Source organism: Chiroxiphia lanceolata, chromosome 23 (genome assembly GCF_009829145.1).
Source record: "Chiroxiphia lanceolata isolate bChiLan1 chromosome 23, bChiLan1.pri, whole genome shotgun sequence".
Lineage (NCBI taxonomy): Eukaryota > Metazoa > Chordata > Aves > Passeriformes > Pipridae > Chiroxiphia > Chiroxiphia lanceolata.
The window spans coordinates 1,849-28,956 of NC_045659.1; the positions used below are offsets into that span (position 1 = coordinate 1,849).

At 54.6% G+C, this 27,108-nt stretch overlaps 5 long non-coding RNA genes across 10 annotated transcripts; all 5 read right to left on the reverse strand.

The window, feature by feature from the left end:
• Positions 1–4,277: 4,277 nt before the first annotated feature.
• On the reverse strand, positions 4,278–6,196 carry LOC116797700. The gene is made up of 3 exons (XR_004360717.1): positions 5,883–6,196; positions 4,615–4,956; positions 4,278–4,532 (listed from the first exon to the last, which is right to left on the reverse strand). It is a non-coding gene; the product is annotated as an uncharacterized LOC116797700 (long non-coding RNA).
• A 4,601-nt stretch (positions 6,197–10,797) lies between these two features.
• LOC116797702 lies at positions 10,798–13,526 on the reverse strand. Its single transcript, XR_004360723.1, has 4 exons — positions 13,169–13,526; positions 12,195–12,284; positions 11,942–12,150; positions 10,798–10,947 (listed from the first exon to the last, which is right to left on the reverse strand). It is a non-coding gene; the product is annotated as an uncharacterized LOC116797702 (long non-coding RNA).
• Positions 13,527–15,949: 2,423 nt separating this feature from the next.
• Positions 15,950–18,654, reverse strand: LOC116797701. 5 transcript variants are annotated; one of them, XR_004360722.1, is made up of 5 exons: positions 18,289–18,654; positions 18,170–18,206; positions 16,456–17,137; positions 16,300–16,373; positions 15,950–16,223 (listed from the first exon to the last, which is right to left on the reverse strand). It is a non-coding gene; the product is annotated as an uncharacterized LOC116797701 (long non-coding RNA). The 5 variants fall into 5 exon arrangements; XR_004360719.1 differs by having other exon boundaries at positions 18,139–18,206; XR_004360721.1 differs by having other exon boundaries at positions 16,337–16,373; positions 18,133–18,206.
• Positions 18,655–21,583: 2,929 nt separating this feature from the next.
• Positions 21,584–22,538, reverse strand: LOC116797703. 2 transcript variants are annotated; one of them, XR_004360725.1, is made up of 3 exons: positions 22,166–22,538; positions 21,984–22,057; positions 21,584–21,899 (listed from the first exon to the last, which is right to left on the reverse strand). It is a non-coding gene; the product is annotated as an uncharacterized LOC116797703 (long non-coding RNA). The 2 variants fall into 2 exon arrangements; XR_004360724.1 differs by having other exon boundaries at positions 22,147–22,538.
• Positions 22,539–25,726: 3,188 nt separating this feature from the next.
• Positions 25,727–26,780, reverse strand: LOC116797699. The gene is made up of 2 exons (XR_004360716.1): positions 26,474–26,780; positions 25,727–25,937 (listed from the first exon to the last, which is right to left on the reverse strand). It is a non-coding gene; the product is annotated as an uncharacterized LOC116797699 (long non-coding RNA).
• Between the last annotated feature and the right edge of the window lie 328 nt (positions 26,781–27,108).

The following is a 27,108-nucleotide window of genomic DNA, read 5'->3' on the forward strand; positions in this document are numbered from 1 at the left end:
CTCTAAAGCTGCAGTGGATCCCCGCTCCTCCTGCTGCCTCCCCAATTCACCTAGAAGGCTCCTCTCTCTTCAGCTGCTCCCAAGACCGCCCCTGCAAATGAAACGGGGAAAGGCTCAAACGCTCAGCTCTCAAACATTTAGGGATTGCTCACAAGGAAAGCCAAAAACCTCTAGACCCCAGACACTCTTTGCTACTCTACCTAGACGGGACTCTATACGCCCAAGCAGGGCATCGCAAGACCATCCTGCTCACCGACTCTACAGCCATCGGCTCGACTGTCTAAGGGAACTGACAGGTTGACCTGAGACTCGGAGCCACATGCCATCTACCCACTGATCCACGTGGCAGGGCAGAGCAGTTCCAGGCTGACCCCAAGTGAGACATCCCACACCTGTGACGACACACACCACGTGACACAAAACACGGACGAGACTAAGGACGTGACACGGACCCGAACTGTCCTGCCCTGCACACGTGAATCCAACGAGAAAAAGTAAGCCCCTCCTTCGATGCGTCCAAATAACCTGTTCCCGCATACCCCTTGCACCGGACTAATTTCAAAAATCCCTCCAGGCGAGGCACAGACTTGCCCCGACTCCCAACCCCTCTCTGGGTCTTTGCCCTGCACTTATCTTTCCGACAGCCGGGGATGCAAAGCCATCTTGCAGGCACAGGAGGGGCACCTGGGCTGGCTCAGAGGTTCCTGCCATCGTCAGACTACTAGGAGTCAACTGCGAGAAAGAAAACCAGACACCATATCTGAGCAGTGTGGCACGTGGCCCCAGCCCCCATGATCCCTCTACTCACTGTCAACGAGGCAGGTCCTCGGGGCGCTGGCTCTGACCGGAGTCGGACACTGTGGCTCTCATCTTCTGGGATACCTGAGTGAGCGAGAGACAAAATTAGAGGGCATCTCTAAAGCTGCAGTGGATCCCCGCTCCTCCTGCTGCCTCCCCAATTCACCTAGAACGCTCCTCTCTCTTCAGCTGCTCCCAAGACCGCCCCTGCAAATGAAATGGGGAAATGCTCAAACACTCAGCTCTCAAACATTTAGGGACGGCTCACAAGGAAAGCCAAAAACCTCTAGACCCCAGACACTCTTTGCTACTCTACCTAGACGGGACTCTATACGCCCAAGCAGGGCATCGCAAGACCATCCTGCTCACCGACTCTACAGCCATCGGCTCGACTGTCTAAGGGAACTGACAGGTTGACCTGAGACTCGGAGCCACATGCCATCTACCCACTGATCCACGTGGCAGGGCAGAGCAGTTCCAGGCTGACCCCAAGTGAGACATCCCACACCTGTGACGACACACACCACGTGACACAAAACACGGACGAGACTAAGGACGTGACACGGACCCGAACTGTCCTGCCCTGCACACGTGAATCCAACGAGAAAAAGTAAGCCCTTCCTTCGATGCGTCCAAATAACCTGTTCCCGCATACCCCTTGCACCGGACTAATTTCAAAAATCCCTCCAGGCGAGGCACATACTCGCCCCGACTCCCAACCCCTCTCTGGGTCTTTGCCCTGCACTTATCTTTCCGAGAGCCGGGGATGCGAAGCCATCTTTCATGCACAGGAGGGGCACCTGGGCTGGCTCAGAGGTTCCTGCCATCGTCAGACTACTAGGAGTCAACTGCGAGAAAGAAAACCAGACACCGTATCTGAGTAGTGTGGCACGTGGCCCCAGCCCCGACGATCCCTCTACTCACTGTCACCGGGGCAGGTCCTCGGGGCGCTGGCTCTGACCGGAGGCGGACACTGTGGCTCTCATCTTCTGGGATACCTGAGTGAGCGAGAGACAAAATTAGACGGCATCTCTAAAGCTGCAGTGGATCCCCGCTCCTCCTGCTGCCTCCCCAACTCACCTAGAAGGCTCCTCTCTCTTCAGCTGCTCCCAAGACCGCCCCTGCAAATGAAATGGGGAAAGGCTCAACATTTAGGGATTGCTCACAAGGAAAGCCAAAAACCTCTAAACCCCAGACACTCTTTGCTACTCTACCTAGACGGGACTCTATACGCCCAAGCAGGGCATCGCAAGACCATCCTGCTCACCGACTCTACAGCCATCGGCTCGACTGTCTAAGGGAACTGACAGGTTGACCTGAGACTCGGAGCCACATGCCATCTACCCACTGATCCACGTGGCAGGGCAGAGCAGTTCCAGGCTGACCCCAAGTGAGACATCCCACACCTGTGACGACACACACCACGTGACACAAAACACGGACGAGACTAAGGACGTGACACGGACCCGAACTGTCCTGCCCTGCACACGTGAATCCAACGAGAAAAAGTAAGCCCCTCCTTCGATGCGTCCAAATAACCTGTTCCCGCATACCCCTTGCACCGGACTAATTTCAAAAATCCCTCCAGGCGAGGCACATACTCGCCCCGACTCCCAACCCCTCTCTGGGTCTTTGCCCTGCACTTATCTTTCCGAGAGCCGGCCATGCGAAGCCATCTTTCGTGCACAGCAGGGGCACCTGGGCTGGCTCAGAGGTTCCTGCCATCGTCAGACTACTAGGAGTCAACTGCGAGAAAGAAAACCAGACACCATATCTGAGCAGTGTGGCACGTGGCCCCAGCCCCCATGATCCCTCTACTCACTGTCAACGAGGCAGGTCCTCGGGGCGCTGGCTCTGACCGGAGTCGGACACTGTGGCTCTCATCTTCTGGGATACCTGAGTGAGCGAGAGACAAAATTAGAGGGCATCTCTAAAGCTGCAGTGGATCCCCGCTCCTCCTGCTGCCTCCCCAATTCACCTAGAACGCTCCTCTCTCTTCAGCTGCTCCCAAGACCGCCCCTGCAAATGAAATGGGGAAATGCTCAAACACTCAGCTCTCAAACATTTAGGGACGGCTCACAAGGAAAGCCAAAAACCTCTAAACCCTAGACACTGTTTGTTACTCTACCTAGCTGTGACTCTATACACCCAAGCAGGGGTGTATAGAGCAAGACAATCCTGCTCACCGACTCTACAGCCATCGGCTCGACTGTCTAAGGGAACTGACAGGTTGACCTGAGACTCGGAGCCACATGCCATCTACCCACTGATCCACGTGGCAGGGCAGAGCAGTTCCAGGCTGACCCCAAGTGAGACATCCCACACCTGTGACGACACACACCACGTGACACAAAACACGGACGAGACTAAGGACGTGACACGGACCCGAACTGTCCTGCCCTGCACACGTGAATCCAACGAGAAAAAGTAAGCCCCTCCTTCGATGCGTCCAAATAACCTGTTCCCGCATACCCCTTGCACCGGACTAATTTCAAAAATCCCTCCAGGCGAGGCACATACTCGCCCCGACTCCCAACCCCTCTCTGGGTCTTTGCCCTGCACTTATCTTTCCGAGAGCCGGCCATGCGAAGCCATCTTTCGTGCACAGCAGGGGCACCTGGGCTGGCTCAGAGGTTCCTGCCATCGTCACGCTACTAGGACTCAACTGCGAGAAAGAAAACCAGACACCGTATCTGAGTAGTGTGGCACGTGGCCCCAGCCCCGACGATCCCTCTACTCACTGTCACCGAGGCAGGTCCTCGGGGCGCTGGCTCTGACCGGAGTCGGACACTGTGGCTCTCATCTTCTGGGATACCTGAGTGAGCGAGAGATAAAGTTAGAGGGCATCTCTAAAGCTGCAGTGGATCCCCGCTCCTCCTGCTGCCTCCCCAATTCACCTAGCAAGGCTCCTCTCTCTTCAGCTGCTCCCAAGACCGCCCCTGCAAATGAAATGGGGAAAGGCTCAACATTTAGGGATTGCTCACAAGGAAAGCCAAAAACCTCTAAACCCTAGACACTCTTTGCTACTCTACCTAGCCGGCACTCTATACACCCAAGCAGGGCATCGCAAGACCATCCTGCTCACCGACTGTACAGCCATCGGCTCGACTGTCTAAGGGAACTGACAGGTTGACATGAGACTCGGAGCCATGTGCCATCTACCCACTGATCCATGTAGCAGGGCAAAGCAGTTCCAGGCTGACCCCAAGTGAGACACCCCACACCTGTGACGACACACACCACGTGACACAATTAAGAGACAAAGGACACAAAACACGGACCAGACAAAGGACGTGACACAGACCCAAACTGCTCTGCCCTGCACACGTGAATCCAATGAGAAAAGTAAGCCCTTCCTTTGATGCGTCCAAAGAACCTGTTCCAGGATACCCTCTTGCACCGGACTAACCTCAAAAATCCCTCCAGGCGAGGCACAGACTTGCCCCGACTCCCAACCCCTCTCTGGGTTTTTGCCCTGCACTTATCTTTCCGACAGCCGGGGATGCAAAGCCATCTTGCAGGCACAGGAGGGGCACCTGGGCTGGCTCAGAGGTTCCTGCCATCGTCAGACTACTAGGAGTCAACTGCGAGAAAGAAAACCAGACACCATATCTGAGCAGTGTGGCACGTGGCCCCAGCCCCCATGATCCCTCTACTCACTGTCACCGAGGCAGGTCCTCGGGGCGCTGGCTCTGACCGGAGTCGGACACTGTGGCTCTCATCTTCTGGGATACCTGAGTGAGCGAGAGATAAAGTTAGAGGGCATCTCTAAAGCTGCAGTGGATCCCCGCTCCTCCTGCTGCCTCCCCAACTCACCTAGAAGGCTCCTCTCTCTTCAGCTGCTCCCAAGACCGCCCCTGCAAATGAAATGGGGAAATGCTCAAACACTCAGCTCTCAAACATTTAGGGATTGCTCACAAGGAAAGCCAAAAACCTCTAAACCCTAGACACTCTTTGCTACTCTACCTAGCCGGCACTCTATACACCCAAGCAGGGCATCGCAAGACCATCCTGCTCACCGACTGCACAGCCATCGGCTCGACTGTCTAAGGGAACTGACAGGTTGACATGAGACCCGGAGCCATGTGCCATCTACCCACTGATCCACGTAGCAGGGCACAGCAGTTCCAGGCTGACCCCAAGTGAGACACCCCACACCTGTGACGACACACACCACGTGACACAAACACGGACGAGACTAAGGACGTGACACGGACCCGAACTGTCCTGCCCTGCACACGTGAATCCAACGAGAAAAAGTAAGCCCCTTCCTTCGATGCGTCCAAATAACCTGTTCCCGCATACCCCTTGCACCGGACTAATTTCAAAAATCCCTCCAGGCGAGGCACATACTCGCCCCGACTCCCAACCCCTCTCTGGGTCTTGCCCTGCACTTATCTTTCCGAGAGCCGGCCATGCGAAGCCATCTTTCGTGCACAGCAGGGGCACCTGGGCTGGCTCAGAGGTTCCTGCCATCGTCACGCTACTAGGACTCAACTGCGAGAAAGAAAACCAGACACCGTATCTGAGTAGTGTGGCACGTGGCCCCAGCCCCGACGATCCCTCTACTCACTGTCACCGGGGCAGGTCCTCGGGGCGCTGGCTCTGACCGGAGGCGGACACTGTGGCTCTCATCTTCTGGGATACCTGAGTGAGCGAGAGACAAAATTAGACGGCATCTCTAAAGCTGCAGTGGATCCCCGCTCCTCCTGCTGCCTCCCCAATTCACCTAGAAGGCTCCTCTCTCTTCAGCTGCTCCCAAGACCGCCCCTGCAAATGAAACGGGGAAAGGCTCAAACGCTCAGCTCTCAACATTTAGGGATTGCTCACAAGGAAAGCCAAAAACCTCTAGACCCCAGACACTCTTTGCTACTCTACCTAGACGGGACTCTATACGCCCAAGCAGGGCATCGCAAGACCATCCTGCTCACCGACTCTACAGCCATCGGCTCGACTGTCTAAGGGAACTGACAGGTTGACCTGAGACTCGGAGCCACATGCCATCTACCCACTGATCCACGTGGCAGGGCAGAGCAGTTCCAGGCTGACCCCAAGTGAGACACCCCGCACCTGTGACGACACACACCACGTGACACAAAACACGGACGAGACAAAGGACGTGACACAGACCCGAACTGCTCTGCCCTGCACACGTCAATCCAATGAGAAAAAGTAAGCCCTTCCTTTGATGCGTCCAAATAACCTGTTCCCGGATACCCCTTGCACCGCACTAATTTCAAAAATCCCTCCAGGCGAGGCACAGACTTGCCCCGACTCCCAACCCCTCTCTGGGGCCCTGCCCTGCACTTATCTTTCCGAGAGCCGGGGATGCGAAGCCATCTTTCATGCACAGGAGGGGCACCTGGGCTGGCTCAGAGGTTCCTGCCATCGTCAGACTGCTAGGAGTCAACTGCGAGAAAGAAAACCAGACACCGTATCTGAGTAGTGTGGCACGTGGCCCCAGCCCCGACGATCCCTCTACTCACTGTCACCGAGGCAGGTCCTCGGGGCGCTGGCTCTGACCGGAGTCGGACACTGTGGCTCTCATCTTCTGGGATACCTGAGTGAGCGAGAGACAAAACTAGAGGGCATCTCCAAAGCTGCAGTGGATCCCCGCTCCTCCTGCTGCCTCCCCAATTCACCTAGAAGGCTCCTCTCTCTTCAGCTGCTCCCAAGACCGCCCCTGCAAATGAAATGGGGAAAGGCTCAAACGCTCAGCTCTCAAACATTTAGGGATTGCTCACAAGGAAAGCCAAAAACCTCTAGACCCCAGACACTCTTTGCTACTCTACCTAGACGGGACTCTATACGCCCAAGCAGGGCATCGCAAGACCATCCTGCTCACCGACTCTACAGCCATCGGCTCGACTGTCTAAGGGAACTGACAGGTTGACCTGAGACTCGGAGCCACATGCCATCTACCCACTGATCCACGTGGCAGGGCAGAGCAGTTCCAGGCTGACCCCAAGTGAGACATCCCACACCTGTGACGACACACACCACGTGACACAAAACACGGACGAGACTAAGGACGTGACACGGACCCGAACTGTCCTGCCCTGCACACGTGAATCCAACGAGAAAAAGTAAGCCCCTCCTTTGATGCGTCCAAATAACCTGTTCCCGGATACCCCTTGCACCGCACTAATTTCAAAAATCCCTCCAGGCGAGGCACAGACTTGCCCCGACTCCCAACCCCTCTCTGGGGCCCTGCCCTGCACTTATCTTTCCGAGAGCCGGGGATGCGAAGCCATCTTTCATGCACAGGAGGGGCACCTGGGCTGGCTCAGAGGTTCCTGCCATCGTCAGACTGCTAGGAGTCAACTGCGAGAAAGAAAACCAGACACCGTATCTGAGTAGTGTGGCACGTGGCCCCAGCCCCGACGATCCCTCTACTCACTGTCACCGAGGCAGGTCCTCGGGGCGCTGGCTCTGACCGGAGTCGGACACTGTGGCTCTCATCTTCTGGGATACCTGAGTGAGCGAGAGACAAAACTAGAGGGCATCTCCAAAGCTGCAGTGGATCCCCGCTCCTCCTGCTGCCTCCCCAACTCACCTACAAGGCTCCTCTCTCTTCAGCTGCTCCCAAGACCGCCCCTGCAAATGAAATGGGGAAAGGCTCAAACGCTCAGCTCTCAAACATTTAGGGATTGCTCACAAGGAAAGCCAAAAACCTCTAGACCCCAGACACTCTTTGCTACTCTACCTAGACGGGACTCTATACGCCCAAGCAGGGCATCGCAAGACCATCCTGCTCACCGACTCTACAGCCATCGGCTCGACTGTCTAAGGGAACTGACAGGTTGACCTGAGACTCGGAGCCACATGCCATCTACCCACTGATCCACGTGGCAGGGCAGAGCAGTTCCAGGCTGACCCCAAGTGAGACATCCCACACCTGTGACGACACACACCACGTGACACAAAACACGGACGAGACTAAGGACGTGACACGGACCCGAACTGTCCTGCCCTGCACACGTGAATCCAACGAGAAAAAGTAAGCCCTTCCTTCGATGCGTCCAAATAACCTGTTCCCGCATACCCCTTGCACCGGACTAATTTCAAAAATCCCTCCAGGCGAGGCACAGACTTGCCCCGACTCCCAACCCCTCTCTGGGTCCCTGCCCTGCACTTATCTTTCCGAGAGCCGGGGATGCGAAGCCATCTTTCATGCACAGGAGGGGCACCTGGGCTGGCTCAGAGGTTCCTGCCATCGTCAGACTGCTAGGAGTCAACTGCGAGAAAGAAAACCAGACACCGTATCTGAGTAGTGTGGCACGTGGCCCCAGCCCCGACGATCCCTCTACTCACTGTCACCGGGGCAGGTCCTCGGGGCGCTGGCTCTGACCGGAGGCGGACACTGTGGCTCTCATCTTCTGGGATACCTGAGTGAGCGAGAGACAAAATTAGACGGCATCTCTAAAGCTGCAGTGGATCCCCGCTCCTCCTGCTGCCTCCCCAATTCACCTAGAAGGCTCCTCTCTCTTCAGCTGCTCCCAAGACCGCCCCTGCAAATGAAATGGGGAAATGCTCAAACGCTCAGCTCTCAAACATTTAGGGATTGCTCACAAGGAAAGCCAAAAACCTCTAGACCCCAGACACTCTTTGCTACTCTACCTAGACGGGACTCTATACGCCCAAGCAGGGCATCGCAAGACCATCCTGCTCACCGACTCTACAGCCATCGGCTCGACTGTCTAAGGGAACTGACAGGTTGACCTGAGACTCGGAGCCACATGCCATCTACCCACTGATCCACGTGGCAGGGCAGAGCAGTTCCAGGCTGACCCCAAGTGAGACATCCCACACCTGTGACGACACACACCACGTGACACAAAACACGGACGAGACTAAGGACGTGACACGGACCCGAACTGTCCTGCCCTGCACACGTGAATCCAACGAGAAAAAGTAAGCCCTTCCTTCGATGCGTCCAAATAACCTGTTCCCGCATACCCCTTGCACCGGACTAATTTCAAAAATCCCTCCAGGCGAGGCACATACTCGCCCCGACTCCCAACCCCTCTCTGGGTCTTTGCCCTGCACTTATCTTTCCGAGAGCCGGGGATGCGAAGCCATCTTTCATGCACAGGAGGGGCACCTGGGCTGGCTCAGAGGTTCCTGCCATCGTCAGACTGCTAGGAGTCAACTGCGAGAAAGAAAACCAGACACCGTATCTGAGTAGTGTGGCACGTGGCCCCAGCCCCGACGATCCCTCTACTCACTGTCACCGAGGCAGGTCCTCGGGGCGCTGGCTCTGACCGGAGTCGGACACTGTGGCTCTCATCTTCTGGGATACCTGAGTGAGCGAGAGACAAAACTAGAGGGCATCTCCAAAGCTGCAGTGGATCCCCGCTCCTCCTGCTGCCTCCCCAACTCACCTAGAAGGCTCCTCTCTCTTCAGCTGCTCCCAAGACCGCCCCTGCAAATGAAATGGGGAAATGCTCAAACACTCAGCTCTCAAACATTTAGGGATTGCTCACAAGGAAAGCCAAAAACCTCTAAACCCTAGACACTCTTTGCTACTCTACCTAGCCGGCACTCTATACACCCAAGCAGGGCATCGCAAGACCATCCTGCTCACCGACTCTACAGCCATCGGCTCGACTGTCTAAGGGAACTGACAGGTTGACATGAGACCCGGAGCCACGTGCCATCTACCCACTGATCCACGTAGCAGGGCACAGCAGTTCCAGGCTGACCCCAAGTGAGACATCCCACACCTGTGACGACACACACCACATGACACAAAACATGGACGAGACAAAGGACGTGACACAGACCCGAACCGTCCTGCCCTGCACACGTGAATCCAACGAGAAAAAGTAAGCCCTTCCTTCGATGCGTCCAAATAACCTGTTCCCGCATACCCCTTGCACCGGACTAATTTCAAAAATCCCTCCAGGCGAGGCACATACTCGCCCCGACTCCCAACCCCTCTCTGGGTCTTTGCCCTGCACTTATCTTTCCGAGAGCCGGGCATGCGAAGCCATCTTTCGTGCACAGGAGGGGCACCTGGGCTGGCTCAGAGGTTCCTGCCATCGTCAGACTACTAGGAGTCAACTGCGAGAAAGAAAACCAGACACCGTATCTGAGTAGTGTGGCACGTGGCCCCAGCCCCGACGATCCCTCTACTCACTGTCACCGAGGCAGGTCCTCGGGGCGCTGGCTCTGACCGGAGTCGGACACTGTGGCTCTCATCTTCTGGGATACCTGAGTGAGCGAGAGACAAAACTAGAGGGCATCTCCAAAGCTGCAGTGGATCCCCGCTCCTCCTGCTGCCTCCCCAACTCACCTACAAGGCTCCTCTCTCTTCAGCTGCTCCCAAGACCGCCCCTGCAAATGAAATGGGGAAATGCTCAAACACTCAGCTCTCAAACATTTAGGGATTGCTCACAAGGAAAGCCAAAAACCTCTAAACCCTAGACACTCTTTGCTACTCTACCTAGCCGGCACTCTATACACCCAAGCAGGGCATCGCAAGACCATCCTGCTCACCGACTGCTACAGCCATCGGCTCGACTGTCTAAGGGAACTGACATGTTGCCTGTCAGACTCGGAGCCACTATTCCAGTCTACCCACTGATCCACGTAGCAGGGCAAAGCAGTTCCAGGCTGACCCCAAGTGAGACGCCCCACACCTGTGATGACACACACCACGTGACACAATAGAGAAAGGACACAAAAACGGACAGACTAAGGACGTGACACAGGACCCGAAACTGTCCTGCCTGCACACGGAATCCAACTGAGAAAAAGTAAGCCCTTCCTTCGATGCGTCCAAAGAACCTGTTCCAGCTACCCCTTGCACCGGACTAACTTCAAAAATCCCTCCAGGCGAGGCACAGACTTCGCCCCGACTCCCAACCCCTCTCTGGGTCTTTGCCCTGCACTTATCTTTCGACAGCCGGCCGATGCAAGCCATCTTGCGTGCACAGCAGGGGCACCTGGGCTGGCTCAGAGGTTCCTGCCATCGTCAGACTACTAGGAGCTCAACTGCGAGAAAGAAAACCAGACACCATATCTGAGTAGTGTGGCACGTGGCCCCAGCCCCCATGATCCCTCTACTCACTGTCACCGAGGCAGGTCCTCGGGGCGCTGGCTCTGACCGGAGTCGGACACTGTGGCTCTCATCTTCTGGGATACCTGAGTGAGCGAGAGACAAAATTAGAGGGCATCTCTAAAGCTGCAGTGGATCCCCGCTCCTCCTGCTGCCTCCCCAATTCACCTAGAACGCTCCTCTCTCTTCAGCTGCTCCCAAGACCGCCCCTGCAAATGAAATGGGGAAATGCTCAAACACTCAGCTCTCAAACATTTAGGGATGGCTCACAAGGAAAGCCAAAAACCTCTAAACCCTAGACACTGTTTGCTACTCTACCTAGCTGTGACTCTATACACCCAAGCAGAGCATCGCAAGACCATCCCGCTAACAAACTGTACAGCCATCGGCTCAACTGTCTAAGGGAACTGACATGTTGATGTCAGACTGAGCAATATTCTGTCTACCCACTGATCCACGTAGCAGGGCAGAGCAGTTCCAGGCTGACCCCAAGTGAGACACCTCACACCTGTGACGACACACACCACGTGACACAAAACACGGACGAGACAAAGGACGTGACACAGACCCGAACTGTCCTGCCCTGCACACGTGAATCCAACGAGAAAAAGTAAGCCCCTCCTTCGATGCGTCCAAATAACCTGTTCCCGCATACCCCTTGCACCGGACTAATTTCAAAAATCCCTCCAGGCGAGGCACATACTCGCCCCGACTCCCAACCCCTCTCTGGGTCTTTGCCCTGCACTTATCTTTCCGAGAGCCGGCCATGCGAAGCCATCTTTCGTGCACAGCAGGGGCACCTGGGCTGGCTCAGAGGTTCCTGCCATCGTCACGCTACTAGGAGTCAACTGCGAGAAAGAAAACCAGACACCGTATCTGAGTAGTGTGGCACGTGGCCCCAGCCCCGACGATCCCTCTACTCACTGTCACCGAGACAGGTCCTCGGGGCGCTGGCTCTGACCGGAGTCGGACACTGTGGCTCTCATCTTCTGGGATACCTGAGTGAGCGAGAGACAAAACTAGAGGGCATCTCCAAAGCTGCAGTGGATCCCCGCTCCTCCTGCTGCCTCCCCAACTCACCTAGAAGGCTCCTCTCTCTTCAGCTGCTCCCAAGACCGCCCCTGCAAATGAAATGGGGAAATGCTCAAACACTCAGCTCTCAAACATTTAGGGATTGCTCACAAGGAAAGCCAAAAACCTCTAAACCCTAGACACTCTTTGCTACTCTACCTAGCCGGCACTCTATACACCCAAGCAGGGCATCGCAAGACCATCCTGCTCACCGACTGCTACAGCCATCGGCTCGACTGTCTAAGGGAACTGACAGGTTGACATGAGACTCGGAGCCATATGCCATCTACCCACTGATCCACGTAGCAGGGCACAGCAGTTCCAGGCTGACCCCAAGTGAGACACCCCACACCTGTGACGACACACACCACGTGACACAGACCCGAACTGCTCTGCCCTGCACACGTCAATCCAATGAGAAAAAGTAAGCCCTTCCTTTGATGCGTCCAAATAACCTGTTCCCGGATACCCCTTGCACCGCACTAATTTCAAAAATCCCTCCAGGCGAGGCACAGACTTGCCCCGACTCCCAACCCCTCTCTGGGGCCCTGCCCTGCACTTATCTTTCCGAGAGCCGGGATGCGAAGCCATCTTTCATGCACAGGAGGGGCACCTGGGCTGGCTCAGAGGTTCCTGCCATCGTCAGACTAGCTAGGAGTCAACTGCGAGAAAGAAAACCAGACACCGTATCTGAGTAGTGTGGCACGTGGCCCCAGCCCCGACGATCCCTCTACTCACTGTCACCGAGGCAGGTCCTCGGGGCGCTGGCTCTGACCGGAGTCGGACACTGTGGCTCTCATCTTCTGGGATACCTGAGTGAGCGAGAGACAAAATTAGACGGCATCTCTAAAGCTGCAGTGGATCCCCGCTCCTCCTGCTGCCTCCCCAATTCACCTAGAAGGCTCCTCTCTCTTCAGCTGCTCCCAAGACCGCCCCTGCAAATGAAACGGGGAAAGGCTCAAACGCTCAGCTCTCAAACATTTAGGGATTGCTCACAAGGAAAGCCAAAAACCTCTAGACCCCAGACACTCTTTGCTACTCTACCTAGACGGGACTCTATACGCCCAAGCAGGGCATCGCAAGACCATCCTGCTCACCGACTCTACAGCCATCGGCTCGACTGTCTAAGGGAACTGACAGGTTGACCTGAGACTCGGAGCCACATGCCATCTACCCACTGATCCACGTGGCAGGGCAGAGCAGTTCCAGGCTGACCCCAAGTGAGACATCCCACACCTGTGACGACACACACCACGTGACACAAAACACGGACGAGACTAAGGACGTGACACAGACCCGAACTGCTCTGCCCTGCACACGTCAATCCAATGAGAAAAAGTAAGCCCTTCCTTTGATGCGTCCAAATAACCTGTTCCCGGATACCCCTTGCACCGCACTAATTTCAAAAATCCCTCCAGGCGAGGCACAGACTTGCCCCGACTCCCAACCCCTCTCTGGGGCCCTGCCCTGCACTTATCTTTCCGAGAGCCGGGGATGCGAAGCCATCTTTCATGCACAGGAGGGGCACCTGGGCTGGCTCAGAGGTTCCTGCCATCGTCAGACTGCTAGGAGTCAACTGCGAGAAAGAAAACCAGACACCGTATCTGAGGAGTGTGGCACGTGGCCCCAGCCCCGACGATCCCTCTACTCACTGTCACCGAGGCAGGTCCTCGGGGCGCTGGCTCTGACCGGAGTCGGACACTGTGGCTCTCATCTTCTGGGATACCTGAGTGAGCGAGAGACAAAACTAGAGGGCATCTCCAAAGCTGCAGTGGATCCCCGCTCCTCCTGCTGCCTCCCCAACTCACCTAGAAGGCTCCTCTCTCTTCAGCTGCTCCCAAGACCGCCCCTGCAAATGAAACGGGGAAAGGCTCAAACGCTCAGCTCTCAAACATTTAGGGATTGCTCACAAGGAAAGCCAAAAACCTCTAGACCCCAGACACTCTTTGCTACTCTACCTAGACGGGACTCTATACGCCCAAGCAGGGCATCGCAAGACCATCCTGCTCACCGACTCTACAGCCATCGGCTCGACTGTCTAAGGGAACTGACAGGTTGACCTGAGACTCGGAGCCACATGCCATCTACCCACTGATCCACGTGGCAGGGCAGAGCAGTTCCAGGCTGACCCCAAGTGAGACATCCCACACCTGTGACGACACACACCACGTGACACAAAACACGGACGAGACTAAGGACGTGACACGGACCCGAACTGTCCTGCCCTGCACACGTGAATCCAACGAGAAAAAGTAAGCCCTTCCTTCGATGCGTCCAAATAACCTGTTCCCGGATACCCCTTGCACCGCACTAATTTCAAAAATCCCTCCAGGCGAGGCACAGACTTGCCCCGACTCCCAACCCCTCTCTGGGGCCCTGCCCTGCACTTATCTTTCCGAGAGCCGGGGATGCGAAGCCATCTTTCATGCACAGGAGGGGCACCTGGGCTGGCTCAGAGGTTCCTGCCATCGTCAGACTGCTAGGAGTCAACTGCGAGAAAGAAAACCAGACACCGTATCTGAGTAGTGTGGCACGTGGCCCCAGCCCCGACGATCCCTCTACTCACTGTCACCGAGGCAGGTCCTCGGGGCGCTGGCTCTGACCGGAGTCGGACACTGTGGCTCTCATCTTCTGGGATACCTGAGTGAGCGAGAGACAAAACTAGAGGGCATCTCCAAAGCTGCAGTGGATCCCCGCTCCTCCTGCTGCCTCCCCAACTCACCTACAAGGCTCCTCTCTCTTCAGCTGCTCCCAAGACCGCCCCTGCAAATGAAACTGGGGAAAGGCTCAAACGCTCAGCTCTCAAACATTTAGGGATTGCTCACAAGGAAAGCCAAAAACCTCTAGACCCCAGACACTCTTTGCTACTCTACCTAGACGGGACTCTATACGCCCAAGCAGGGCATCGCAAGACCATCCTGCTCACCGACTCTACAGCCATCGGCTCGACTGTCTAAGGGAACTGACAGGTTGACCTGAGACTCGGAGCCACATGCCATCTACCCACTGATCCACGTGGCAGGGCAGAGCAGTTCCAGGCTGACCCCAAGTGAGACACCCCACACCTGTGACGACACACACCACGTGACACAAAACACGGACGAGACTAAGGACGTGACACGGACCCGAACTGTCCTGCCCTGCACACGTGAATCCAACGAGAAAAAGTAAGCCCCTTCCTTCGATGCGTCCAAATAACCTGTTCCCGGATAGCCCTTGCACCGCACTAATTTCAAAAATCCCTCCAGGCGAGGCACAGACTTGCCCCGACTCCCAACCCCTCTCTGGGGCCCTGCCCTGCACTTATCTTTCCGAGAGCCGGGGATGCGAAAGCCATCTTTCATGCACAGGAGGGGCACCTGGGCTGGCTCAGAGGTTCCTGCCATCGTCAGACTGCTAGGAGTCAACTGCGAGAAAGAAAACCAGACACCGTATCTGAGGAGTGTGGCACGTGGCCCCAGCCCCGACGATCCCTCTACTCACTGTCACCGAGGCAGGTCCTCGGGGCGCTGGCTCTGACCGGAGTCGGACACTGTGGCTCTCATCTTCTGGGATACCTGAGTGAGCGAGAGACAAAACTAGAGGGCATCTCCAAAGCTGCAGTGGATCCCCGCTCCTCCTGCTGCCTCCCCAACTCACCTACAAGGCTCCTCTCTCTTCAGCTGCTCCCAAGACCGCCCCTGCAAATGAAATGGGGAAATGCTCAAACACTCAGCTCTCAAACATTTAGGGATTGCTCACAAGGAAAGCCAAAAACCTCTAAACCCTAGACACTCTTTGCTACTCTACCTAGCCGGCACTCTATACACCCAAGCAGGGCATCGCAAGACCATCCTGCTCACCGACTGCACAGCCATCGGCTCGACTGTCTAAGGGAACTGACAAGTTGACATGAGACTCGGAGCCATGTGCCATCTACCCACTGATCCACGTAGCAGGGCACAGCAGTTCCAGGCTGACCCCAAGTGAGACACCCCGCACCTGTGACGACACACACCACGTGACACAGACCCGAACTGCTCTGCCCTGCACACGTCAATCCAATGACAAAAAGTAAGCCCTTCCTTTGATGCGTCCAAATAACCTGTTCCCGGATACCCCTTGCACCGCACTAATTTCAAAAATCCCTCCAGGCGAGGCACAGACTTGCCCCGACTCCCAACCCCTCTCTGGGGCCCTGCCCTGCACTTATCTTTCCGAGAGCCGGGGATGCGAAGCCATCTTTCATGCACAGGAGGGGCACCTGGGCTGGCTCAGAGGTTCCTGCCATCGTCAGACTACTAGGAGTCAACTGCGAGAAAGAAAACCAGACACCGTATCTGAGTAGTGTGGCACGTGGCCCCAGCCCCGACGATCCCTCTACTCACTGTCACCGAGGCAGGTCCTCGGGGCGCTGGCTCTGACCGGAGTCGGACACTGTGGCTCTCATCTTCTGGGATACCTGAGTGAGCGAGAGACAAAATTAGAGAGCATCTCCAAAGCTGCAGTGGATCCCCGCTCCTCCTGCTGCCTCCCCAACTCACCTACAAGGCTCCTCTCTCTTCAGCTGCTCCCAAGACCGCCCCTGCAAATGAAATGGGGAAATGCTCAAACACTCAGCTCTCAAACATTTAGGGATTGCTCACAAGGAAAGCCAAAAACCTCTAAACCCTAGACACTCTTTGCTACTCTACCTAGCCGGCACTCTATACACCCAAGCAGGGCATCGCAAGACCATCCTGCTCACCGACTCTACAGCCATCGGCTCGACTGTCTAAGGGAACTGACAGGTTGACCTGAGACTCGGAGCCACATGCCATCTACCCACTGATCCACGTGGCAGGGCAGAGCAGTTCCAGGCTGACCCCAAGTGAGACATCCCACACCTGTGACGACACACACCACGTGACACAAAACACGGACGAGACTAAGGACGTGACACGGACCCGAACTGTCCTGACCTGCACACGTGAATCCAACGAGAAAAAGTAAGCCCTTCCTTCGATGCGTCCAAATAACCTGTTCCCGCATACCCCTTGCACCGGACTAATTTCAAAAATCCCTCCAGGCGAGGCACATACTCGCCCCGACTCCCAACCCCTCTCTGGGTCTTTGCCCTGCACTTATCTTTCCGAGAGCCGGCCATGCGAAGCCATCTTTCGTGCACAGCAGGGGCACCTGGGCTGGCTCAGAGGTTCCTGCCATCGTCAGACTACTAGGAGTCAACTGCGAGAAAGAAAACCAGACACCATATCTGAGCAGTGTGGCACGTGGCCCCAGCCCCCATGATCCCTCTACTCACTGTCAACGAGGCAGGTCCTCGGGGCGCTGGCTCTGACCGGAGTCGGACACTGTGGCTCTCATCTTCCGGGATACCTGAGTGAGCGAGAGATAAAGTTAGAGGGCATCTCTAAAGCTGCAGTGGATCCCCGCTCCTCCTGCTGCCTCCCCAATTCACCTAGAACGCTCCTCTCTCTTCAGCTGCTCCCAAGACCGCCCCTGCAAATGAAATGGGGAAATGCTCAAACACTCAGCTCTCAAACATTTAGGGATGGCTCACAAGGAAAGACAAAAACCTCTAAACCCTAGACACTGTTTTGCTACTCTACCTAGCTGTGACTCTATACACCCAAGCAGGGTGTATAGAGCAAGACCATCCTGCTCACAGACTGTACAGCCATCGGCTCAACTGTCTAAGGGAACTGACAGGTTGACCTGAGACTCGGAGCCACATGCCATCTACCCACTGATCCACGTGGCAGGGCAGAGCAGTTCCAGGCTGACCCCAAGTGAGACATCCCACACCTGTGACGACACACACCACGTGACACAAAACACGGACGAGACTAAGGACGTGACACGGACCCGAACTGTCCTGACCTGCACACGTGAATCCAACGAGAAAAAGTAAGCCCTTCCTTCGATGCGTCCAAATAACCTGTTCCCGCATACCCCTTGCACCGGACTAATTTCAAAAATCCCTCCAGGCGAGGCACATACTCGCCCCGACTCCCAACCCCTCTCTGGGTCTTTGCCCTGCACTTATCTTTCCGAGAGCCGGCCATGCGAAGCCATCTTTCGTGCACAGCAGGGGCACCTGGGCTGGCTCAGAGGTTCCTGCCATCGTCACGCTACTAGGACTCAACTGCGAGAAAGAAAACCAGACACCGTATCTGAGTAGTGTGGCACGTGGCCCCAGCCCCGACGATCCCTCTACTCACTGTCACCGAGGCAGGTCCTCGGGGCGCTGGCTCTGACCGGAGTCGGACACTGTGGCTCTCATCTTCTGGGATACCTGAGTGAGCGAGAGACAAAACTAGAGGGCATCTCCAAAGCTGCAGTGGATCCCCGCTCCTCCTGCTGCCTCCCCAACTCACCTACAAGGCTCCTCTCTCTTCAGCTGCTCCCAAGACCGCCCCTGCAAATGAAATGGGGAAATGCTCAAACACTCAGCTCTCAAACATTTAGGGATTGCTCACAAGGAAAGCCAAAAACCTCTAAACCCTAGACACTCTTTGCTACTCTACCTAGCCGGCACTCTATACACCCAAGCAGGGCATCGCAAGACCATCCTGCTCACCGACTGTACAGCCATCGGCTCGACTGTCTAAGGGAACTGACAGGTTGACATGAGACTCGGAGCCATATGCCATCTACCCACTGATCCACGTAGCAGGGCACAGCAGTTCCAGGCTGACCCCAAGTGAGACATCCCACACCTGTGACGACACACACCACATGGCACAAAACATCGACGAGACAAAGGACGTGACACGGACCCGAACTGTCCTGCCCTGCACACGTGAATCCAACGAGAAAAAGTAAGCCCCTCCTTCGATGCGTCCAAATAACCTGTTCCCGCATACCCCTTGCACCGGACTAATTTCAAAAATCCCTCCAGGCGAGGCACATACTCGCCCCGACTCCCAACCCCTCTCTGGGTCTTTGCCCTGCACTTATCTTTCCGAGAGCCGGCCATGCGAAGCCATCTTTCGTGCACAGCAGGGGCACCTGGGCTGGCTCAGAGGTTCCTGCCATCGTCACGCTACTAGGACTCAACTGCGAGAAAGAAAACCAGACACCGTATCTGAGTAGTGTGGCACGTGGCCCCAGCCCCGACGATCCCTCTACTCACTGTCACCGGGGCAGGTCCTCGGGGCGCTGGCTCTGACCGGAGGCGGACACTGTGGCTCTCATCTTCTGGGATACCTGAGTGAGCGAGAGACAAAATTAGACGGCATCTCTAAAGCTGCAGTGGATCCCCGCTCCTCCTGCTGCCTCCCCAATTCACCTAGAAGGCTCCTCTCTCTTCAGCTGCTCCCAAGACCGCCCCTGCAAATGAAATGGGGAAATGCTCAAACGCTCAGCTCTCAAACATTTAGGGATTGCTCACAAGGAAAGCCAAAAACCTCTAAACCCTAGACACTCTTTGCTACTCTACCTAGCCGGGACTCTATACACCCAAGCAGGGCATCGCAAGACCATCCTGCTCACCGACTGTACAGCCATCGGCTCGACTGTCTAAGGGAACTGACAGGTTGACATGAGACTCGGAGCCATGTGCCATCTACCCACTGATCCACGTAGCAGGGCACAGCAGTTCCAGGCTGACCCCAAGTGAGACATCCCACACCTGTGACGACACACACCACGTGACACAAAACACGGACGAGACTAAGGACGTGACACGGACCCGAACTGTCCTGCCCTGCACACGTGAATCCAACGAGAAAAAGTAAGCCCTTCCTTCGATGCGTCCAAATAACCTGTTCCCGCATACCCCTTGCACCGGACTAATTTCAAAAATCCCTCCAGGCGAGGCACATACTCGCCCCGACTCCCAACCCCTCTCTGGGTCTTTGCCCTGCACTTATCTTTCCGAGAGCCGGCCATGCGAAGCCATCTTTCGTGCACAGCAGGGGCACCTGGGCTGGCTCAGAGGTTCCTGCCATCGTCACGCTACTAGGACTCAACTGCGAGAAAGAAAACCAGACACCGTATCTGAGTAGTGTGGCACGTGGCCCCAGCCCCGACGATCCCTCTACTCACTGTCACCGGGGCAGGTCCTCGGGGCGCTGGCTCTGACCGGAGGCGGACACTGTGGCTCTCATCTTCTGGGATACCTGAGTGAGCGAGAGACAAAATTAGACGGCATCTCTAAAGCTGCAGTGGATCCCCGCTCCTCCTGCTGCCTCCCCAATTCACCTAGGAGGTTCATCTGCTCCCAAAGGTTAGCCAGATGGCACCCGCAATCAAAAAAGCTCAATGCTTCATTGCTGATCCTTTTAATACTTGGAGATTACCTACAAGGACAGCTCGAGTGGACCAAATCGTGTTCTTCACCTCATTGTGAGTTGGCTTCAGCGCTGTGAGGCTGCCTATGTCTCCTGCAAAAAAAACCCAGAGGCCAATCTGAGTACTGAGATACTGTCCAAGAGTGTGCTGCTCCCATGGCAGTTTCTGTCTCACACCCCTTGACCGTGACCTCTTACAGGCAGGGTCCCCCTCACGTTGGACTGCAGGTTACATGTCGGTGCATTGCCTGTAAAACAAAAAACCAAGTATGTATGCAGATTCACCACAAGTACCCTACTTACAAAAGAGCATCTAGTTTTATCCTGCAGTCACTACTCACCTTGCTCACTGGGCTCACCTTCCCTCTGGTCCCTCGTCTGCTGGGCAGGGTGCTCCACATCTTAAAAAAAACCCAAAACCACAAAACTAAGCCACCAAACCATCCAAATGATCAAGTAAACCTAGGGCCAAAAGTCATGTCTTGGCTCTGACCTCACATGAGAACCCACCTTCTGACTGTGCTCCTCCAGCCTCTTCTTTTTATCTCTGCTTTACATCCAGTCCCTCTGACACTGCAAAGAAATGAGTTACCAAAGTCAGCCATATAAATGGAGGGACTTTAACTGCTGTGCAATTCTAACTTCTCTTTAGACAAGCCATCTGGGGTCTGAAGACAACCTGCACAAACAAACACTGACCTAACTTAAAGGCCCTGCCGTACCGTTCCCATTGTCTCCAGAAAAGCCCACTCTTATGACTGCACACACGCTGCAGGCAGGGGTTGCCTCCGGGAGGACCAGAGAACTGCTGCCCTGAGTGGCTAAGCCTATCACAGGTTACCTGTAAAGTCTCTTTCCTACTCCACCTATCCTCAAGTCTACACTGCAGGACAGAGCAGTTCCAGGCCAAACACAAACTCCAGTGACACATTTCCAGACAAGTGCTGTGGTGCAACAATTGTGAATTGTGATTGTGAATTGTAAGACACAAAACACAGACTGGACAAAGGACACGACACAGACCTGAACGACTCTGCCCTGCACATTCTACTCCAGTGATGAAAAGTAAACTGCTCCTCCTATGTGTGCCAAGGGCCTCTTAGGGCAGACCCTTTCCCCTATGCTAATTTGAAAATCCCTCCCTCCTAACCATAAAACTGGACCCAGCTCTCATCCCCTCTCCAGGTGATAGTCCTCCACTTATCTTTCCCATAGGCAGGGGTGTGAATCCATCTTCGATGGGAAGGAAGGACGCCCAGCTGGCTCAGAGGGTCCTGCGATCACTGACTTGGTCAGCTACGAGAAAGAAAATCGAAACTGACGCAAGAGTTTGGCAGCACGTGGGCGATAACCCAGCAATTGGCTACTCACCGTCCCCTAAGCTGTGAGGTTCTCGGGTCACTAGCTCCGACTCGAGTCATAGGCTGCTGCTATCACCATGTACTGTACCTGGGTGAGTTAGTAAAAAAAGTTACGTGGTGTTTCTGAAACACCCAGCACCTCCTCGCTACCTCCCCAACTCAACCTGAATGCTCCTCCATTGCCAAAGGCAGGCTGGATGGCACCAGCAACTGGAAGAGGTTGAGCCTTAATTGATGACCCTCATAGTACTAGGAGATTACTCACATGGACAGCTGAAGACCATCAAACCTAATTGGCAGGTGGCTCCAGCCCTCTGAGACTGCATACATTCTCTGCAAAGTAAAAAAACCAAAAGCAAACGTACATACTGAGATACTGCCTGAAAGGATGGCTTTCCTGTGGGAGCTCCTACCTACCTCTCCTCGACAGTGATCTCTTACCGACAGGGTCCCTGAAGCATTGGACTGTCTGTTAGAAGGTGGCAGAACCCCTGGAAAACACAAGAAACGAAGCATGTGCACAGATTCACCACAACACCTGTAGAAGACCATCTAGTTCTGTCCTGGAGTCAATGCTCACCTTGCTCACAGGTACTCACCTGGATCACCTCCCCTCCGGTGCCTATAGCCTCCTGTGCTGAGGGCTCTGCATCTGAAAACAAAGAAAAACCAAACCAAAACAAGAAAATCCTTAACGCAGCGAGTAAACGTGGAGCCAAAAGCCACATCTTTGTGCTGATGTCAGGTGACGACCCACCTTCTTGCTCTGCTCCTCTGGCCTCTGTTCTGTTCAACTCTGCTTTACACCCTGTCCCTCTGACATGGTAAAGAAACCCTAACCAAAGTCACCCAGATAGATGGGGAGAGCTGAAAGAGTCTCTCTTCTCTTCAGGCAAACCACCCAGGGTCACTGCCTGCAGCCAAAGACTGCAGCTGTAATCGTGCAGAATATCTGGGTGAACGAAAGGAAAACTTAAGTAGCACATCTGTTTCTTTGTTTGTTTTTGCAAGAAATTTTTGGCTAAAGGTTTTTACAATTCTTTATGGAAAGTCAAGAGAAAAAATTATAGCCCCTAAGTTGCAGACTTAATGGTTAAATTACATTACTTCTCATTAATAATCATTCACAGAAACAAATGAACACGAGACAATCTTCAAAGTGCATGGATGCAACTTGTATCTCCCCCGCAAACCCCTGCTCTCCTGACTGAACATTCCTGACTACTCTTACTGAGAACACTGCAGAACCCTTGCCTCAAGCAGCTTAGCATTTCAGCATGCTAATGATACATGGTAAGGAACCTATTCCACTGATTTCTGAGTCTACATATTGGGCAAAGCAGTTCAAGGCTACATCACACTTCCTAAACATGAGCTTTTGTACAGAGGAGGACGTGGACCAATACTCTGGAAAGTTGTGCCCTTCCCCTTCTCCCCCGCTGACAATAACCACACAAGGCACTAGCTAAGGCTCAAAGGGGGCTTGTCCCAGTCAAAGTGACTCAATGAAAGATAAGCCAGGGGAAAAACACTGGCAAAAGCCCCAGACAGCAGGGCATTCTCTTGCTTCCAAGGCAGGACCAATTATCTCTCTAGGAAAAGGGAAAGAGGCAAGGGTTCATCAAGCAATGCACAACTTAGCAAGTCAGTTTAACAAATACCATCAGGTTTTGAGCACAGAGGAAATAAAACTCACTGTTTTTAATAGCAAAAATATCGGTGGAAATTAATGGCTTGTTACAGCAGTGAGCTTCCTACAGCCTCTCATACTTACAAATTTATCAGAAGCAGCAGTTTCAGGTGCCTTCCTTTGGAGACCAGCCCCAAAGTAGAAACTCCTTTTGACTGCTCCTGGGAGAGCCTACTGGAACTTTGGGTTCTCAGCAAAGTGACCCCCTCCCCTGAGTCCTGGCTCCCCTGCCCAAGCACCTCCAATGCTTATATTCCACCTCACTCCCTGTTTTGCATATTCATATCAATAAAAGAAACCTCTAAGCTCTTCCTCCCGCCCGAGCTGCATCTTCCCTGCACCCCCACATTCCCCCACCTGTTCACATGCACTACTCCCCTCTCCTGCACTGCCTCTTGGCACAGGGCTCACCTCTTGGCACCTTCCTTGAGCCATGATCCATCTCCAGACACACACAGGGGCTTCCTGCAGCTGCTGCAAGATGCTCTCACCATCACTGCTTGAGAGACTCCCCTGGAATGGGCTGCTCCCCTGCAAAAGCTCCCGACATAAAGTGCTCCCAGATGATCACCCAGCGGGGCCTCCCCCTCATCATCCTCACTGGCCACACCTGGGGCTGCCCCGCATGGGAGGTGAGGGCACGTGGAGCCGCAGGCACGTGGAGCCACAGGCCAGGGGGAGGGAGACGAGCTAGAGGGGGCGGAGCCAGACACCTCCTTTTCGGGGACGACTGCAGTACTCCATGTTCATCAGCAGGTGGCAGCAGTGGTTTAAACCCCAGCCCAGATCTCAGACTTCCTGTGTTACACTGAGAGGAGACACAAAAAACCCTCCAAATACACCGTTTCTATTTCCGTCATATTCAGCATATTTTCTCATACTTTCACGCCCTTTCTTGGTTTTTTACATATAAAACTTATATTTATATTTTCCAACCCTATATATATATCTATATTCAGAATTTCTTATACTATAAGATCCTATATATAATGCAGCTGTTACAAGGTTCTATTTTGAAATCAATTTATACATAAAGTAGTATTTTTTTCAATATATAGAAAAATGAGAAATGTTAGTCTTCAGGCATTTCTGGAAGGACCCTGCATAAATCCCCTCACTTCCCATCAACCTCACCTGTATGAGGATGTTGCCTTGCCTCCGCTCAGGCTCTACTCAGCCACACTCCCTCTCATTTACTGTGCTCCAGTCAGTGCCAGATGTCTCAGCCCTACCCTCCGACACTGCTGCAGGGAGATCAGCCCATGAAGCTTTAGGACGTGGCTGTACGGGGATCAGAATATGTGCTAACAGACCCACCTCGAACCGAATCCACAGCACCCACACCCCAACCTCTGTGCACCTCAGTCTGTAAGGACAACCTTTGCAAAGGGGTCTTGGGAATTAACACTGGACACAGCACACAGTTAAAGAGTGCTGAATGCAGGCACTGGTGGCCCCGGGGTTGCTCAGCAAGGCAAGACTGACACTCTGCTCCTGATAAGTTCAGTGTCCCTAGACACTATTGTGTTAAGGACTGAGGAAGTTGGACCTGTGTCTGACCAGGACACGTGCAAACCAAATGCTGGGGACTGGAACACACCTTGCACTCCTGCAGCTCTCACAGTTATATTCAAGAGAAAACAGCCAATTGTACCATCACCGCTCATTTCTTAATCCCAATCCCACCCTTCTTTGGCAGTTGGAGCACCACTTTTAGAACCCAACTACAGCCCATTAGAGAGCTCCATGTCTAGCAGGGACAGGTACCCCTGGGATACTCTCAGGAATGCCTGAATCCATTGCAGGGACCTTGCTTTGAACTCCCCAGGGCCGGGCACCCCGAGGATCTCCCCGAATAATCCTTTCGGTGCGCGCTGGAGTCCTCGGGGTGCCCCAGCCCGGGGGGCACCAACAGCACTGTCCCTCCAGGGGGCCCAATTTGGTCCCAAGCTTTCAGTGGACAGCCCAAAAGGGATTTCAAGAGTCCTTCTTTGGAACCCACCAACGTGTACGGGTAGGAAGCCACAAGAAGGCCTCATTTCTAAAGGCAGGGGGATCTTGCCTGTGTCCCAGACCGGTCCGGGGATCTGAGGCCCTTCCCGAGAAAATCTCGGTGCCGGCGTGAAGGCCCAGAGATCCCTTGGAGCCACGGGAGAGCAGGCACAGAGTCCCTCCTGGGGGGCCAATTTTCCTGCCTGAAATCAGCTCTTCAAAGAAGCCTCTAAGACTCAGCTGGTGAGCTTTAGAAGCCAGGCATTCCTATACACTGAGATATTTTAAGGCTTTACTGACTGAAAAGCATAAAGCTTTTATCATGGACACCTGACCTCCCACAGACAGCTCCTTTCCCCTTTCAGTACAAAATTATTTTCATGGAATCACTCAATAGGAAGCGCCCAGGAACCCCAGACTGTGCTTTTCAGAACAGAAAATAAACAGAAGAAAGGAGTTTTGCACAAGTGTAACATACTCCAGAACAGACCTGACTTTAGTTCTACCCTTTGTGTTCAAATATTCCATAGAAAAGCTCCAGCAGGAGAGCTGGCACATTCCCAAGAGTATCCTGGAAGTCCCTTTTACGAGGGCTGTAGGAAAATCACAGTTGTATGAGTCCCTTGTGCCTGCAGATGCCTGGGGATCCTCTCCATCTGCCTTGTGCTCTCCCAACAGCAGAAAGGGTGCTGAGACAGGAGGAAGGAAACCTTTAGCATAAAGCTGGGAAGGAATCTAAAGCTTCCTTTCTTGGGAGCTTTGTGAAGTCTACAGACGAGAAAGGGAAAATTTGCATTTCCTTTGGTACAGGTGTCAATAGAGGCTGAGACTTTTTGCCTTTTTCAGACAACTGTGCCCTTTTTGGCTCCCTGGCAGCTCCAATGGCACCAGAACCCCCTTCCTGCACACACAAGGCACCCACACACCTTTTCTCCAGCCCACACATGGCCAACATTTCCTCACCCTGGACATCCCAAGGGGAGTATTTTTGCTAGAGAGCACAGCAACCCCCCTGTCCTTGCAAACTGCCTCCTTGCAAAAAAGGAATCATTTTTCCTGGACACTTCCCCCACAGTCAAGGTCTTTTAAAACTGCTGTAATGCCACCAAACCTGCTCAGGGTCCCTCCCAGCTTCTGCCTGTCCTTGCATTTAAAGGCATGGGCATATTCTATCTTCCAACAGCAAATCCCAGCTCCTCACTGGGAGTATAAGCCCTGCTCTTACCTGGACAGACTCCAAGGCTCGGCACAGCTGTGGGTCATGGAGCAGCTTCCCAAGGCCGTTCTCTCTCCCAGCAGAAAGCACAACTCGCCTCCACTCTGCCAGCACCAGGGGAAACCACGAGCAAGGCTGGAAATTGACACAGAACGAGCAAAAAGCATTAACGCAGCACAAAAAAACCAAGTTAAAGCAGTCTTTGCCTCATAACCCTGCACGGGGAAAGGGTTTGGAATTCCAAAGCAAAACCCGAGACACCCAGAGAGCACCAGCCCCGCAGGCCCGCCACAGCTCCCCCCGGGGCAGCCGGCAAGTAACGGGCTTACCCAGCCCCCGCTGCCCAGTACAACACGCACCTAAACGCCCCCCAGCTCCCCCAGTCCGTAAACCCAGCGACCAAGGCACTCTCACCTCCGCAGCCCGGGCAGCAGCGGGGCCGCACCCGCAGCCCTCACACACAACCGCCCGCACCTGCCCCGCCGGTCCTTCTATACCGCGGGCCGGCAGCGCTGCCCAATCAGCACTCGAGCGCCTCCGCCCAATCCCAGCCCGCCTGTCCCTGCGGCCCCGCCCCGCTCGCCCCAGCAGCTCAGCCCGGCCCCGCCCCTCGGTGCGGCCCCGTCCCCCCGTTCCCTCCGCGC